Below are 16,392 nucleotides of genomic sequence, written 5' to 3' on the forward strand. Positions count from 1 at the left end.
CTAAAGCTAAGTTCGCCTAAGGTTTAACTTCGCCTAAAAGTCAAGTTCGATTAGAAAATAAATTAAAAATCTAATGAAAAATGTGTTAAGACAGTTAATGGAAATAAAATTTTTCCAAGCTGAAAAATGGTTCAAGGGTTTGCTCAGGCAACAGATTCAGTTGATGTTCTTGATAGTCCTGATTTAAGTGAATATCTTGCTAGAGAACAAAAGACTGTGGAACAACGAGATAAGTTGCAAAAGAAATTGATGATCATGAAGAATTCTAATCAAAGGGTTGAATCATTTGAACATCCAGAACACTTTGTGATTGAGGTTGGAAAGAATTATTATGATGAGCATGGTGAAAGATCGGGTATTGTGGCCTAGGGAAACTGATGTAGTTTCGATTAGCAATCAAATGGCTCAAGAACACAATGATTCCATTCAAACGATTCGAACTGAATGATTCGATTAACAAAGCTTAAAGCTTAGAAATTCTTTATTAAAAACAATCAACTTAGTAAAGCTAAGTTCGCCTGATGACAACTTCGCCTAAAGCTAAGTTCGCCTAAGGTTTAACTTCGCCTGAAAGTCAAGTTCGATTAGAAAATAATTAAAAATCTAATGAAAAATGTGTTAAGACAGTTAATGGAAATAAAATTTTTCCAAGCTGAAAAATGGTTCAAGGGTTTGCTCAGGCTACAGATTCAGTTGATGTTCTTGATAGTCCTGATTTAAGTGAATATCTTGCTAGAGAACAAAAGACTGTGGAACAACGAGATGAGTTGCAAAAGAAATTGATGATCAGGAAGAATTCTAATCAAAGGGTTGAATCATTTGAACATCCAGAACACTTTGTGATTGAGGTTGGAAAGAATTATTATGATGAGCATGGTGAAAGATCGGGTATTGTGGCCTAGGGAAACTGATGTAGTTTCGATTAGCAATCAAATGGCTCAAGAACACAATGATTCCATTCAAACGATTCGAACTGAATGATTCGATTAACAAAGCTTAAAGCTTAGAAATTCTTTATTAAAAACAATCAACTTAGTAAAAGCTAAGTTCGCCTGATGACAACTTCGCCTAAAGCTAAGCTCGCCTAAGGTTTAACTTCGCCTAAAAGTCAAGTTCGATTAGAAAATAAATTAAAAATCTAATGAAAAATGTGTTAAGACAGTTAATGGAAATAAAATTTTTCCAAGCTGAAAAATGGTTCAAGGGTTTGCTCAGGCTACAGATTCAGTTGATGTTCTTGATAGTCCTGATTTAAGTGAATATCTTGCTAGAGAACAGCTCGACCCCAGCCAGGGGCTCTGCCCCTTGGACCCTGCTAGGGGCTGCCCCTAGACCCCGCTGCCAGGGGCGCTGCCCCCGGACCCCCGTTCGTTGTGGGTTGTAGTTAAGACTGAAAAGATGATATGAGTAGTGATAGTTGTTTGGTACCGAGCCCTAATAATACTCGAGGTATGATGTATGGTTGTATGGTAACGGAGAGGGAATCGAACCCTACTAATATTCGAGAACTAGGGAACCGAACCCTACTAATATTCGAGGAAAGAGGGAAACCGAGCCCTAATAATACTCGTGTAAAGAGGGAAACCGAGCCCTAATTATACTCGTGGAAAGAGGGTACCGAGCCCTAATAATACTCGAGGAAGGAGGGTACCGAGCCGTAATAATACTCGAGGAAGGAGGGTACCGAACCCTAATAATACTCGAGGAATGTAGGGCGTAATGCTCTTTATAACGTAAGATATGAAGGTAAGTTAATACAAAAGAAAGAATGAAAGTAGGAAAGTATGAAAGTATGAAAGTATGAATGAAAGAATATAAGTTTATGTGTATTGTATAGTGTATGATTAACTAGAACTCACTCAGCGTAGCTGACTTTTAGTATGCACGCAGGTGAGTAGGATGAGGCGGCTTGCTTGAGGAGACACGTGGCATTGAACAAGAGTCTGGCATCTGAAGACTTATGATGTTTTAATTTTAATGCTTTAATGTTGAAAGACAAATGATGTTTTGAGACAAGTTATGAATTATGTAATGTTTTATGAAAGTTTTATATTCCGCGTAAATGTTTTAATTAACTCTGATATTTAGAACTGTGTTTATGAGTAAATCCAACACGAAAGTAGGGCTACCGGTAACGGGGCCTTACAAGTTGGTATCAGAGCAAAGTTCGAGAGATTTAAGCATCCTACATGCTTAGACTTGAACAGAGTATGGGATATAAGTAAGAAATGAAAGAAGATGCCAGTTCAAGAATGCCATGTGTCGCTCAAGCAAGATCCTTAAAGGTAAAGTGCATGATTAAATGATATATGTGAATGAGAAAGAAAAGATATGTGAACGTCAGGGATAGGAATAATTGATTGTTTGATTTGACTAATTGCTTAAGTAGAACCAGCACAAATAGACTCATAAAGGGAAGTGTATAGGACACGGAAAGTAACGTGATCAGCTAATCACAACTGGCCACTGTTATTACCTGTTAGCTTTGCTATCCTTGTACTAAATAGTTCCTTGAGTGATGATGTTTGTGTTTTCCCTTAGAATACAATGGCTGGAGCTGGAGACATTGTTGGAGCTGGAGGTCGCACCGGACGACGCGGCAGGCCTCGTCGTGTCCAGCAACCTTCGGTTGAGACAGCTTCCAACACCGAAGCTGAAGGAAGCGCAGCTGGAAGAAACCTGGAAAACAATGAAGGAGTTCAACTGGATCCCGCAATTCAAGTATTGTTCAAGCTGTAGCCACTGCTGTGAAGAATATTACCCCGGGAAGGTCTGCTGGAAGCCGTGAAAGAACTGTTGAAGGGGCAGGTGGTAATGATAGAAAGGATAACGAGAGGAAAAGGGGTGATTCAAGTGAGGTGAGGTCCGTGAAAGTTGATGATGGGAAGAGGGGCCGAGGCGGTTGCAACTATAAGTCCTTCAAAGGTTGTGACCCGCCTAAGCTGACTGGTTTAGGAGACGCAATCGCTACTCTTCAGTGGATAACCGCCATGGATAAGGTTATCCACATTAGCGAGTGCCGTCCCGATCAAGCGGTAGGTTATGCTACTCAATCATTTGAAGATGAGGCTATGTATTGGTGGGAAAGTGTGGAGCAGAGGAAGACCCGTGAAGAGATCAAAGAGATGAAGTGGGACGATCTGAAGGAGTTAGTGATGATGAAGTTCTGTGCTGACGCCGAGGTTGAAAGGGCGGAGATGAAGTTCCTAAACTTGAAAGCTGGGACAATGACACATCGTGAGTACACCACCGAGTTCAATCGAATGTCTAGGTTGGTGCCCGATATGGTCAACACTGAGGCTAAAAGGATCAAGTGTTACGTGAGGGGATTACCACAGAGAGTCCGCATGTTAGTCAGGACAAGTAAACCTGCTACTTTCGATTCTGCTGTCGAACTCGCAGAAATGGTCTATGCAGACTTGGTTGCGGATGATGTAGTGGTGGGAGACGAGAAGAAAGAAAAGAAATGGGTCGCTCCTGCTAAACGACCCGGTATCCAGATGTGGAACCCTAAGAACAAGCAGCCAAGAGTTTGGGAGAACAGGTCGTGCAAGACCTGTGGCAAGGCACACAGTGGTGAGTGTAGGTGGGGAAAGGGTTCGGATACATGTCATAAGTGTGGAAAGATTCATGCCGGAGAATGTAGATTTGGGTCGAATGTTTGTTACAAGTGTGGGAAGGCAGGTCATTATGCTCATGAGTGCAGTTCTAAGCCTGCATGCTACAAGTGTGGTAAGACAGGTCATTTTGCTAGGGAGTGTACCGAGAGTGAAGCTGGAGGTAGTAGAAGAAAGGATGCCGATCAAGCTAGGCCAAGAACTAGAGCCTACATGTTGACCCAAGAGCAAGCTAGACAGATTCCTGATGTTGTGACCGGTACGTTCTTAGTAAACGGCATTTCTACTGCCGTATTATTTGATTCTGGTACAAATAGAAGTTTTGTAGCTACGACATTTAGTAAACTCGCTAAAATGAAAGGCTGCCGAGTGTCTGAAACTTTTGTAGTAGAAACCGCTAGTGACACTTCGGTTAAAATAACAAAGATGGTTAAGAACTGTAAGATAGAATTGGAAGGACATGAGTTCCCGGTTACCTTGTACGTTATGACCTTGGGAGGGTTCGATGTGGTTTTGGGTATGGATTGGTTGTCTGAGTTTGAGGCTCAGATAGTGTGTAAGAGTAGGATGATAAGGTTAAAGTCATTGGATGGTAGTGCGGTGATAGTTTACGGTGATAAGGAAAGTTCTGGGCTTAATGTCATTTCGATGATAAAAGCCGAGGGTTTGCTAAGGCGAGGGTGTTGTGCCTACCTGGCGTATGTCGTCAACGTTACGGCCAAGACGAAAGAAATGAAAGATGTTTCTATTGTGCGCGACTACCCAGAAGTATTCCCTGAGGATCTTCCGGGGTTGCCACCGGAGCGAGAGATAGAATTTCAGATAGATTTAATACCAGGAGCCCAGCCTGTCGCAAAGGCGCCTTACCGTCTAGCACCGTCCGAGATGAAAGAATTGATGTCCCAACTGCAAGAACTCCTCGACAAAGGTTTCATAAGACCGAGTGTTTCCCCGTGGGGCGCACCAGTATTGTTCGTGAAAAAGAAGGATGGAAGTATGAGAATGTGCATAGACTATCGTGAGTTGAATAAGCTTACGGTAAAGAATAGATATCCGTTGCCAAGGATTGATGATCTGTTTGACCAACTGCAAGGTTCAAGTTGGTTCTCACGAATAGATCTCAGATCAGGCTACCATCAGCTGAATGTGAAGGAGGCAGACATCCCTAAGACAACGTTCCGAACGCGGTATGGACACTACGAGTTCCTCGTAATGTCATTCGGTCTAACAAATGCTCCTGCAGCATTTATGGACATGATGAATAGGGTGTGTCGACCGATGTTGGATAAGTCGGTTATCGTCTTCATCGATGATATATTGATTTATTCAAAGAGCGAGTCTGACCATGCTGAGCATCTGAGAGAGGTATTGGAGACTCTGAAGAAGGAGAAGTTGTATGCCAAGTTTTCGAAGTGCGCGTTCTGGTTAAGAGAAGTGCAATTTTTAGGTCACGTGGTTAATCCGGAGGGGATTACCGTGGACCCAGCTAAGATTGAAGCGATAACGAATTGGAAGACTCCGCAGAATCCGACTGAAATACGAAGCTTCCTAGGGTTAGCTGGCTACTATAGGAGATTCATCGAAGGTTTCTCCAAGATAGCCGCACCGCTGACCGGTATGACCTGAAAGTCGATAGTATTCAGTTGGGGAAAGTTTCAGGAAGAAGCCTTTGAAGAATTGAAGAAGAGACTCACGCAAGCTCCAATCCTTGCTCTACCCGATGGTGACGAGGATTTCGTTGTTTGTGCTGATGCCTCGCATCAAGGGTTAGGTTGCGTGTTGATGCAACGAGGGAAGGTGATAGCTTACGCGTCTAGACAGTTGAAGGTCCATGAGAGTACTTATCCGACGCATGATTTGGAGTTAGCAGCTGTAGTGCATGCTCTTAAGATATGGAGGCATTATCTGTACGGTACTAAGTGTACTATCTATACAGATCATAAGAGTTTAAAGTACTTCTTCGAGCAGAAAGAATTGAACATGAGGCAGAGAAGATGGTTAGAATTGATAAAGGATTACGACTGTGAGATTAAGTATTACCCCGGTAAAGCTAACGTGGTCGCTGATGCGCTAAGTCGTAAGAATGAGGAAGTCTTGCAACAGTGAAGTCATACAAGTTGATCATGAACCCGAGTCTTTTTGAAGAAATCATCAAGGTACAGTCAGAGGTGTTAGTAGATGAAGGGTTACTAAAGAAAGAAAGGATTTATGGCCAGCAAGACGAGTTGATGGAAAACACTCATGGAGTTAAAACTAGGTTCGACCGTATGTGGATCCCACGCCATGGTGATCTTAGAAGTCGAATCTTAGACGAAGCTCATAAGTCAAGGTACTCAATCCATCTTGGAGCTACAAAGATGTACCAAGACTTGAAAAGAGATTACTGGTGGCCAGGAATGAAGAATGATGTAGTAGATTATGTTAGTAAGTGCTTAACTTGCTTACAAGTCAAAGCCGAGCACCAAAAGCCTTATGGGAAGATGCAACCGCTAGAGATACCTGAGTGGAAATAGGAACACATCACCATGGATTTCATAACTAAGCTACCTCGTACAGCTAAGCAACATGATACCATCTGGGTGATTGTGGACCGTTTGACCAAGAGTGCTCACTTTCTGCCCATACGAGAGGCCATCTCGTCAGAAACGTTAGCAAGCTTGTTCATCAAAGAAGTTGTAACCAAGCATGGAGTACCGTTATCGATCGTGTCTGATAGAGATACACGGTTTACTTCGAAGTTTTGGAAGAAATTCCATGAAGCTATGGGGACGAGGTTGAACATCGGTACGGCGTATCATCCTCAAACTGATGGACAGTCTGAAAGGACGATCCAAACCCTTGAGGATATGCTACGTGCTTGTGTTTTAGATTTTGGTGGAAGTTGGGATGATCATCTGCACCTGGCAGAGTTCTCCTATAACAACAGTTACCATTCAAGTATTGGCATGCCACCGTTTGAGATGCTTCGTAGTAGACGATGTAGAACCCCGATGTGTTGGGGTGAGATTGGTCAGAAAGAAATGGAAAGCCTAGAAGTGGTTCAAGAAACGTCTTCAAAGTTCGATCAGATCAAAGCAAGAATGAAAGCCGCTCAAGACAGACAAAAGTCTTATGCAGATAAGCGGCGACGACCAATTGAGTTTGACGTTGGTGACAATGTGATGCTCAAGGTCTCTCCTTGGAAGGGGATTATCCGTTTTAGGAAATGAGGAAAGGTGAGTCCGAGATACATTGGACCGTTCAAGATTGTAGGTCGTGTGGGTGAAGTAGCTTATAAACTGGATTTACCCGATGAGTTAGAAGGAATTCATTCAACCTTCCATGTTTCTCATCTAAGGAAGTGTCTAGCTGATGACACGTCTCACGTGCCATTGATGGACATTGAGGTTGATGAACAATTGAACTACATCGAGCAACCGATAGAGATCGTTGACCGCAAGGAGAAGCAGCTTCGTCACAAGATCATACCTTTGGTAAAAGTGATATGGAAACACCGCAGAGGATCGGATGCTACTTGGGAAGCCGAGGATGAGATGCGCAAATTTTACCCTAGTCTGTTTATGTAATAGTTAGGTTTCGGGGACGAAACCTCTTTAAGGAGGGAAGACTTGTAACATCCTAAAATTTTAATGTTGAATAAAGAAAGTTATGTTTAGTGATTTCGTGTTAATTATTGGATATTGAGTAAGGAGCGGAACATGGACTTGGATTAATTGAGATGGGTTAAATGAGAATGGGCCTTAGGTCCATGGGATTTAAGGGATATAAATACCCCCTAAACCCAAAAATATCTTTCATTCTATCACTTTTCTAACACACTCCAAAACACACACACACCACACAACTTCGCCGCCGGCCGAGGGAAGAACCGGGCAGATCCGAGAGAGAGAGAGAGAGAGAGCGATTAGTTGTGATAACAAGTAAACGAGATCCAAACAAGCTCAAAAAGGTATGATTCTTGATCTTTGAAGTTTAAAGATCCGAGCTTTATAGCGTATATACGACCGGAAACGGTTGGGGAACGTAGGGGGTGATGTCGAACCATAGCAAGGGTGTTAAAATCGCTCGAAATGCTGGTCAGAAACTAAAACAGCGGCTGATCTGGGCAACTTCGCCTTCAAAGCGATAACTTCGCCTTCAAGCGATAACTTCGCCTTCAAAGCGATAACTTCGCCTGAGGCCAAGTTCGCCTAACTGGTAACTTCGCCTAAAGCCAAGTTCGCCTGATGACAACTTCGCCTAAAGCTAAGTTCGCCTGATGACAACTTCGCCTAAAGCCAAGTTCGCCTGATGACAAATTCGCTTAAAGCCAAGTTCGCCTGATGACAACTTCGCCTAAAGCCAAGTTCGCCTGATGACAACTTCGCCTAAAGCTAAGTTCGCCTAAGGTTTAACTTCGCCTAAAAGTCAAGTTCGATTAGAAAATAAATTAAAAATCTAATGAAAAATGTGTTAAGACAGTTAATGGAAATAAAATTTTTCCAAGCTGAAAAATGGTTCAAGGGTTTGCTCAGGCTACAGATTCAGTTGATGTTCTTGATAGTCCTGATTTAAGTGAATATCTTGCTAGAGAACAAAAGACTGTGGAACAACGAGATGAGTTGCAAAAGAAATTGATGATCATGAAGAATTCTAATCAAAGGGTTGAATCATTTGAACATCCAGAACACTTTGTGATTGAGGTTGGAAAGAATTATTATGATGAGCATGGTGAAAGATCGGGTATTGTGGCCTAGGGAAACTGATGTAGTTTCGATTAGCAATCAAATGGCTCAAGAACACAATGATTCCATTCAAACGATTCGAACTGAATGATTCGATTAACAAAGCTTAAAGCTTAGAAATTCTTTATTAAAAACAATCAACTTAGTAAATAAAATGCCTAACAACCCTATTTATAAACTTAAATAAGTTTTTGGGACGGGCCAACTTAATGGACCGGATGCTCCTGCATCAGATATGATGGCGAAAAGGAAATGTGGTGGGTTAAGAGAAAGAGTGGAAATATGGAGTATTACAATAAAGCAAAGAACTTTAGATCTTGGACTAAGCTTGAATTGACAAAGTTGGCTCAATTTCCATTTCATAATCCAAGCGGGGAGCTAAAGGCTTCGAAAGGATTTCCTGATATGCCCACTGCTGAGTCGTATGTCATAAAGGCCTTGGTGTCACTGATCCGTGCACGAACAAGACAATGAAGACTATGGTGTGGCTGCACACTGAAAAGATGAAATTCGTTCCTATCACCAAGATATTTCCTGAAGGAGCACTAAATAATACACAATTTTGGTCTTACGATGGAGAAATAGCTTTCGTTGTTATACGACTTGATAAAGATCAATACAGAATTATGGATTTTAAGGATTTGTTAAAGTTTGGGGAATGAGACATCAAAAGGCTTGCTACCTTCCAAATACAGGTTGATCCATCATACGAGCCTGCTGCCAAATCATTCACGGGACTGGTTGTTGTAATGATACGTACCAAACTTTGGGCTGGAGCGTTAAAGGAAGCCGATGCACATCTAGTTGACAAACCTTAAATTAAGAAAGCTATAAACCAAGGAGGAGATAGTTGGGATATATTTTAGATGGTTTATGCTTTGCTTTGTGTATTTCGGTTTGGTAAAGTATAATGTGGCTTATGGGCTTTTGGGCTTGATGTGGGCTTGGCCGATTGTGACCTTTGTAAACCCTATATATACTTTTGTTTTATATTAGTTAGAGTTAGACGTTTTCATTGAGTATCATTGTAATCAGTTCTCATAAGAAGGGCTTAAGTACCCGACTTTTATATACATGTGCTTTGAAGTCTCTACGTGTGTTTCTTGATTATCATCTTTGTATTCTTAAATCAACAAGATCTCTAGTTTCCGCATAGAGGTTTTTGTAATCTTGATATCGTTGATAGATCCTATCTCAGGATTTACAATATTGATGGGTGGGATGAAATGAGGTTGCACATATTTCATTTGCTTCATGGATTGAGGTATTGATTCCAACTGATATTGAAAATGTGAACTAGTATTAGGCATTAAGAGGTTTGAGCAAAGTGTATTGTGGAATGATTATTGAAACTTTGTTGTTGTGAATGAGGATGGAGAGGTGAACTTTTATAGGTTATTAAAGATTGAACTTGATTGGGACTAGGTTGTAACTGAATTTTGCATTCTCTTGCAAAGTGTCCTATTTGCCACATTTGTGACAACTCATTTGCGAATTCTCATAACCCACTTTTGTCCTACTATTGATTCCTGGGAATTTACTTTCTGTCCTCTTGTATAATTTGTTTGTTCATACAGTCAATAATGCCAACGAGTTTAGAATTTCCATTTCCTCCATATTTTCTATGTGTTACAAATCTTCCATAATAAATGATAGATTTTCAGACACATTTGGAGAATTCTCTTGAACAACAAAATGCTTGGTTTTCAATTTCTGAGCCAATATCAGTTTTTATGTATATGTGATAATCATAACATGGGTCAGCAATTCGGATAGACTGAGTCTCTTGACATAGAAGTGTTGACCCGATGGTATAATCATAAGTTGATTTACCTATGGAGATCAACTTATTTTTTTATTTATCTCTCTCTCATTATTGAGTAGCATACCATGGAGAATGGTCAGACTTAGATCTTGGAAATTTAGCAAAGTTCATAGTATGATAGCACGAGTATCCCAATTTTCTGGAAGTGACCTCCTAAATCGGTTATTTAAAGCAAATTTTGTAAAAGTAACTTGAACCATTTTTAATTCACTGATTATTATTGTACATATTTCATACTGTTGAGTTAAACTCTCTCTAGTTAAATGACAAAATGTATCACGCAACTGCTTGAGAATTTCACGAGTATTCTCAAATACTGTAACACCCCGTAACCGAAGCGGAAACGTAAACGGGATGCAACAGACACCTCTGATATCAACCACATTGTTTATAAAGAAAACTGAATACATTAATATACTTCAAATTACATTATCTCATATTTCATCATCGTCTAGGTGATACACACATCATACAATACGATACATAATTCTATTTATTATAATGTATCCTAACATCCCGCACGCAAATCTTACACACATCAAGCACTTAGCACGTAAGCAATCACTTCATCTTAATTGTACCTGAAAAGCATGTGAGAAAACGGGTCAACTACGGATAGTTGGTGAGTTTCACAATTCGAGTAAACCATGATAAATCATTATCAAAATATAATATTATCGATGTAATTATGCTGAGCCCACAAGTGAAACCTCTGTTAACCCAGTACTGTACCCGTTCCGGGGGCAATGTTAACCTAGAAACACTTCTAGGGACATCTGGGGACACTGTTAACCCAGTACAGTACCCATTCCGGGGGCAATGTTAACCCAGAAACACTTCTAGGGAAATTTGGGGACACTGTTAACCCAGTACAGTACCCATTCCGGGGGCAATGTTAACCCAGAAACACTTCTAGGGACATCTGGGGACACTGTTAACCCAGTACTGTACCCATTCCGGGGGCAATGTTAACCCAGAAACACTTCTAGGGACATCTGGGGACACTGTTAACCCAGTATTGTACCCATTCCGTACGATTCCCGTACAATCAAATATTTATAAATACACGCAAATCCATGCGTTCAGTATATACTTAAACATTTCAATAGTAACATGCTTTCCGCCCCGGGAAAATATTTAAAAACAATTCAGAAAAAGGGGCTCGTGAAACTCACCTTAGCACATGCAAGCAGGTAACAACAATCATTATCAGTTAACACGTCCAATCTGTAATATAATCCCTACGATCGTTACTATACACTCATTATTAATATAACTTTAACCGTGTTAACCGGTACATCTGGGGACACTGTTAACCTAGTACTGTACCCGTTCCGGGGGCAATGTTAACCCAGAACACTTCTCCGGACTCAGATTGTGATTTCGTTTAGAGTTCAATAGTCAAAATTAATATTAGTCGTTTTTCCCGTTTTGTGTGCCTAGCACGGTTATTCGTTTTTACTTTTCAAAGATGAGTTTGGTCACATTCGACCCGAAAATAGTTGTTGAGTGATAATTTAATTGTAGTTGTGAAATTAGAGCTCGGTTTAGACGCCCCGTTTGGCCGCGGGACCCGTTTCCGTCTTTAGCGCACCGGAAACTGTTAAATCGGGTAAAATTACACAAATCATCCGAATTATTTTCGGATGATTTATTTCTACTTGTTTAACTCAATTATATGAAAATAGTTCATTTTTAGGGTTTTTATACACCGGTCAGCTCGTTTAGGCGAACTTTACCGGTTTATGCGTTTTAAGCTTTAAAAATTTGTTTTTATCTTATTTTTAGCACAAATAATTATCCGTTTAGTCTCGGATCTTGAAAGTTTGCACAAATCACTTTTTGACAGTGGGGAATTTTATAAAAATATTTCCAGAATTAATTTTTATATTTAAAATTTATTTATCTATTTTTAAACACCATTTAAACACTAAATATGTCGTAAATACCAAACGATCTTAGAAAAATCCCAAATTTTTCCTGGATGACCCCTGCCATCCACATAGTCCCATGAAATTTTTCCAGAACCAAAATCTCCTTTTACATGCCATTTTCACTAAAACCGAGCTAGAAAACCCTAGAACTCGTTTAACCGAAAAGCCTACTTAGACTTCTCCAACGGACCTAAAATTTGGTGTGTGACTTTTACATGTAAAAAAAAAGCTTTTCTGGAATTTTCCAGAATTTTTCATGATATTTAACTATTTTTCACCATTTTTAGCCAAAACCGAGCATTAACCAAATATTCATCCTTTGTCCAAAAATTACCAAAAATTCACAGAACTCTTATTTTCATGTATTTAACACCTCTGTAAAATTTCATGACCTAACTCAAAACCATTCACAATCTGTCCAAAAATCCATAACCGAACATAAACCGAATATACCTTTCGTTTTCCGCCACTACAAGCTACAAACTCGTCTTTCCGCCTTATCTACCACTAAATACAGAACCTACAACCAACATACCACAATACCAAGCAAGTTACACTCACAATCAAGCCTCTCACACTATAGTTTCGGTTATTGCTTCAAAACTAAAGTTTGAACCGTAAAAATTCGTTTTTGGTTCGTTTAACTCCTTTCTTGGACCAAGATCCCTTGTATATCCCGTATACATCACTTGATCATGCAAGAATCGGTTTTCATCTTTGAAACCTCATTTTCTTGCAAATAAACTCAAGAAACGAAGATGGAAACGTAAATAACTCGACTTTTACCTCGGTTTTCTTGCTAAAAACTCGGGTTTTTAGATGATCTTGTGGAGAGAGTTGAAGATGGAGATGGGATGTTTGTAGAAAAAAGAATAAAGGGCTTGGGGATATCCCCTTTGGTCCGATCGGTTTAGATAGGGGGTGGGGTGGGACCCACTTCTCTATTCTTAGCCACATGTTTGGATTTCGGAAATCCGGATAATGTTTTGGATAATCTGGTTCAGTTCGTTTTTCGGTTAAATGTTTAATTTAACTTAAAACGAGGCTAAAACGGTCGTTTTCGGCCTACAAAATGAAATTTGTATAAAACCGATTTAAAAACTTTAAAAACTTAAACCATGGCATTTATTATCTTAGAACATCATATTATTAATAGTTGCGCATCTTTTTCGGCTTGATTGATCGTCTCTTGCTCGGTTTGGTATTAAAGGTTTCGTTTAATGTACCGACGTACCATTAAATCGAAAATTCTTTTTCTGTGCTTTAATTCACTTATCCCGAAGCTTAAATACTTCGTAACATCACTAAATATCATAGATATCGTCTATAATTGAACCCTCGATTCGTTCGGGTTTCAATAACTATCGATCGATTAATCGTATATTCAATACGATGAATTATATATTCACGTACAATCAATACAGTGAACCATGTATTCTCGTATAATTACTATGGTAATTCATGTACCCGACATTAAATATAACGTAACTATTGTCTACCGAATAGGGTATACTTGGTTTCGTCGGAATCGTTACATTCCCCCCCGTTAAGAAATTTCGTCCTCGAAATTTTACACGCCCACTATCCTCTTCCGAAAGAAAGGTGGGGGTTTTTCCTTCAGAATTCACCCTCGCGTTACCAAGTATAATCTGGTCCTCGCTGTGAATTCCACTTAATCTTAATCAATAAAGCTTGGTATGTCCAAAATGTTTAGTTTTCCCGTCTACTATCTCTACGGAATTATTTATGATATCAGGCATGTCTTCTATGAGTACCTCCATTACTGGTACTTTCATTGCCTCGTCGCTTAGGTACTTTTCAATCCGTATACATGGCAAAACATCATGTATAGTACTTAGCCCCTGGAGTACTTTAATCGATAAACTAAATGACCAATCATGGAGATAGTCTCATGAGGTCCAATATATTAAGGAGCTATTTTCGGTTTTACCAAACCTTATATCACCTCTCTAAGGTGATGCCTTAAAAATGCATTGTCACCTCTTTCCAGTGACAATGGTTTCCCTTGAATGTTGGCATAAATCCCTTGCCAATCTCGCGCTGCTTTCAACTTATCTTAAATATTATAAATCCGATTGGTTGATTCTCGAATCAATTCACATCTTATGGCTTGATTGACGCCCATTTTCAATTTAACAAATTGGTGATAATTACTTCACCCATAGAAAGCTTCAAGCTCTCGATGCTTCCTTCCCCGCCTTCCAATAATGGAAATAGGATGACTATTTAGATCTGAGATAATTGAAAATGGTACTCCACGACGAGATACCATTTCATCATCATGAATTTGGGCGAGAATTCATTGTGGTAATCGTCATGGATTGGGATGAAATGCGAGGATTGGTTAATCGATCCGCGATTACCCAAATTGCATCATGTCTTTGATATTTCTTGGGAATTTACGTCCCGAAATCCATGGTAATTTATTCCCACTATCATTGGCGAATTTTCTGTCGTTGTGGCGTTCCCTAGGGTTTTCGGTGTGCAGCCTTATCTCTTGCATAACTTAAATATTCACCAACATACGTAACCATGTCTTTCTCCAAACTCGGCCATTAATAAAATCCTTTCAGATATTCGTATCATCAATGGTCTAATCCGATCCTCTCTACTCAATCATCGGCTACTATGTTAGCCTTGCCGGGGTGATAACGGATGTCACAGTCATAATCGCTTAACAATTTGACCCATCTTCGTTGCCTCATATTCAGTTCTTTCTGATCGAATATGTGCTGCAAACTTTTATGATCGGTGAAGATGGTGCACTTCGTACCGTAGAGATAATGTATCCAGATTTTAAGTGCGAAGATAACCGCTCCCAGTTCTAAGTCGTGAGTAGAGTAAATTTTTTTTTCTCGTGTACTTTTAACTGTCGGGAAGTATAGGCTATAACCTTATTATTCTGCATCAACACACATCCTAACCCTCTACGCGATGCGTCACAATACGCGACAAAACCATCGTCTCCATTGGGGAGACTTAAAATCGGCGCTTGGCACAATTTTTGCTTTAACGTTTGAAACGCCATTTTCCGCTCTTCTCCCCATTCATACCTTAGATCCTTTTGAGTCAGGAGAGTTAAGGGTTGGGCGATGTTGGAAGAGTTCTCTATAAAACGACGATAATATCCAGCTAAGCCTAAGAATTGGCGGATTTCTTTTGGCGATTTAGGCGCTTGCCAATTCTTAATTGCTTCAACCTTACTCGGATCAACGTGTATTCCTTGATGGTTTACATCTTGACCGAGGAATTGCACTTCATGTAACCAGAAGTTACACTCGGAGAATTTTTTTTTTGCATACAACTTTTCCTGATTCAGAAGCTCTAAAATTATTCTTAAGTGTTGCTCGTGCTCTTCTTTACTTTTCGAGTAGGTCAAAATATCGTCAATAAACACGGTGACGAATTTGTCGAGGTAGGGTTTACAGACTCGATTCATGAGGTCCATGAATACTGCCGGCGCATTTGTTAGTCCGAAAGGCATAACTAAGAACTCATAATGGCCATAGCGAGTCCGATACGCTGTTGTTGCAACGTCCTCCTCTTGGATTTTTCATTTGGTGATAACTATATCTAAGATCAATTTTCTAAAAATATATCGCCCATTTGCGGTTGGTTAAACTGATCGTTTACTTCAAAGAAGTGAATGCCTATTCTTGATCGCCACTTTATTCAATTCTCCCTAATCAATACATATCCTAATACTTCCGTCCTTCATTTCCCAAATAACACTGGTGCACCCCATGGTGACTAACTAGGTCGTATAAATTCTTTATCCAACAATTCTTGCAAATGATTGGATAATTCTTACATCTCGGACGGTGCAAGTCGGTAGGGTGCTTTAGCAACAGGGCCAGCTTGAGGCATTAAATCAATTCTGAATTCGACCTGTCGGGTTGGCGGTAATCCAGGAAGTTCTTCTGGGAAAACTTGTGGAAATTCGCGTACCTCCGGGATATCTTCTGTATGTTTTCTTTTAAATCGTACACTTTTCTCTGTATCTAATCGCTTCATCGTCCGAAAGAGAGCTTCTAATCATCTTCTTTTCATATTTGATTTCAGCTTCATGTTGAGTTAGCCAATCCATGTTAACTATTACGTCAAAACTTCTTAACTTTACTGGTCGTAGGTCAATAAGGAAAGGTTAATCGTTCAGAATAATAGGACAATTCCGAACAATTTAGTTAACCATTAGGGATTTACCGTTAGAGATTCTACAGTATAGGGTTCTATAGTTTCACTAATCGGTATCTTTCCAAAGGGTAGGAGGT

The sequence above is a fragment of the Bidens hawaiensis genome, unplaced genomic scaffold (genome assembly GCF_021521415.1).
Source record: "Bidens hawaiensis isolate Kalapana, Puna unplaced genomic scaffold, B.hawaiensis_p1.1 tig00018278_1, whole genome shotgun sequence".
NCBI lineage: Eukaryota > Viridiplantae > Streptophyta > Magnoliopsida > Asterales > Asteraceae > Bidens > Bidens hawaiensis.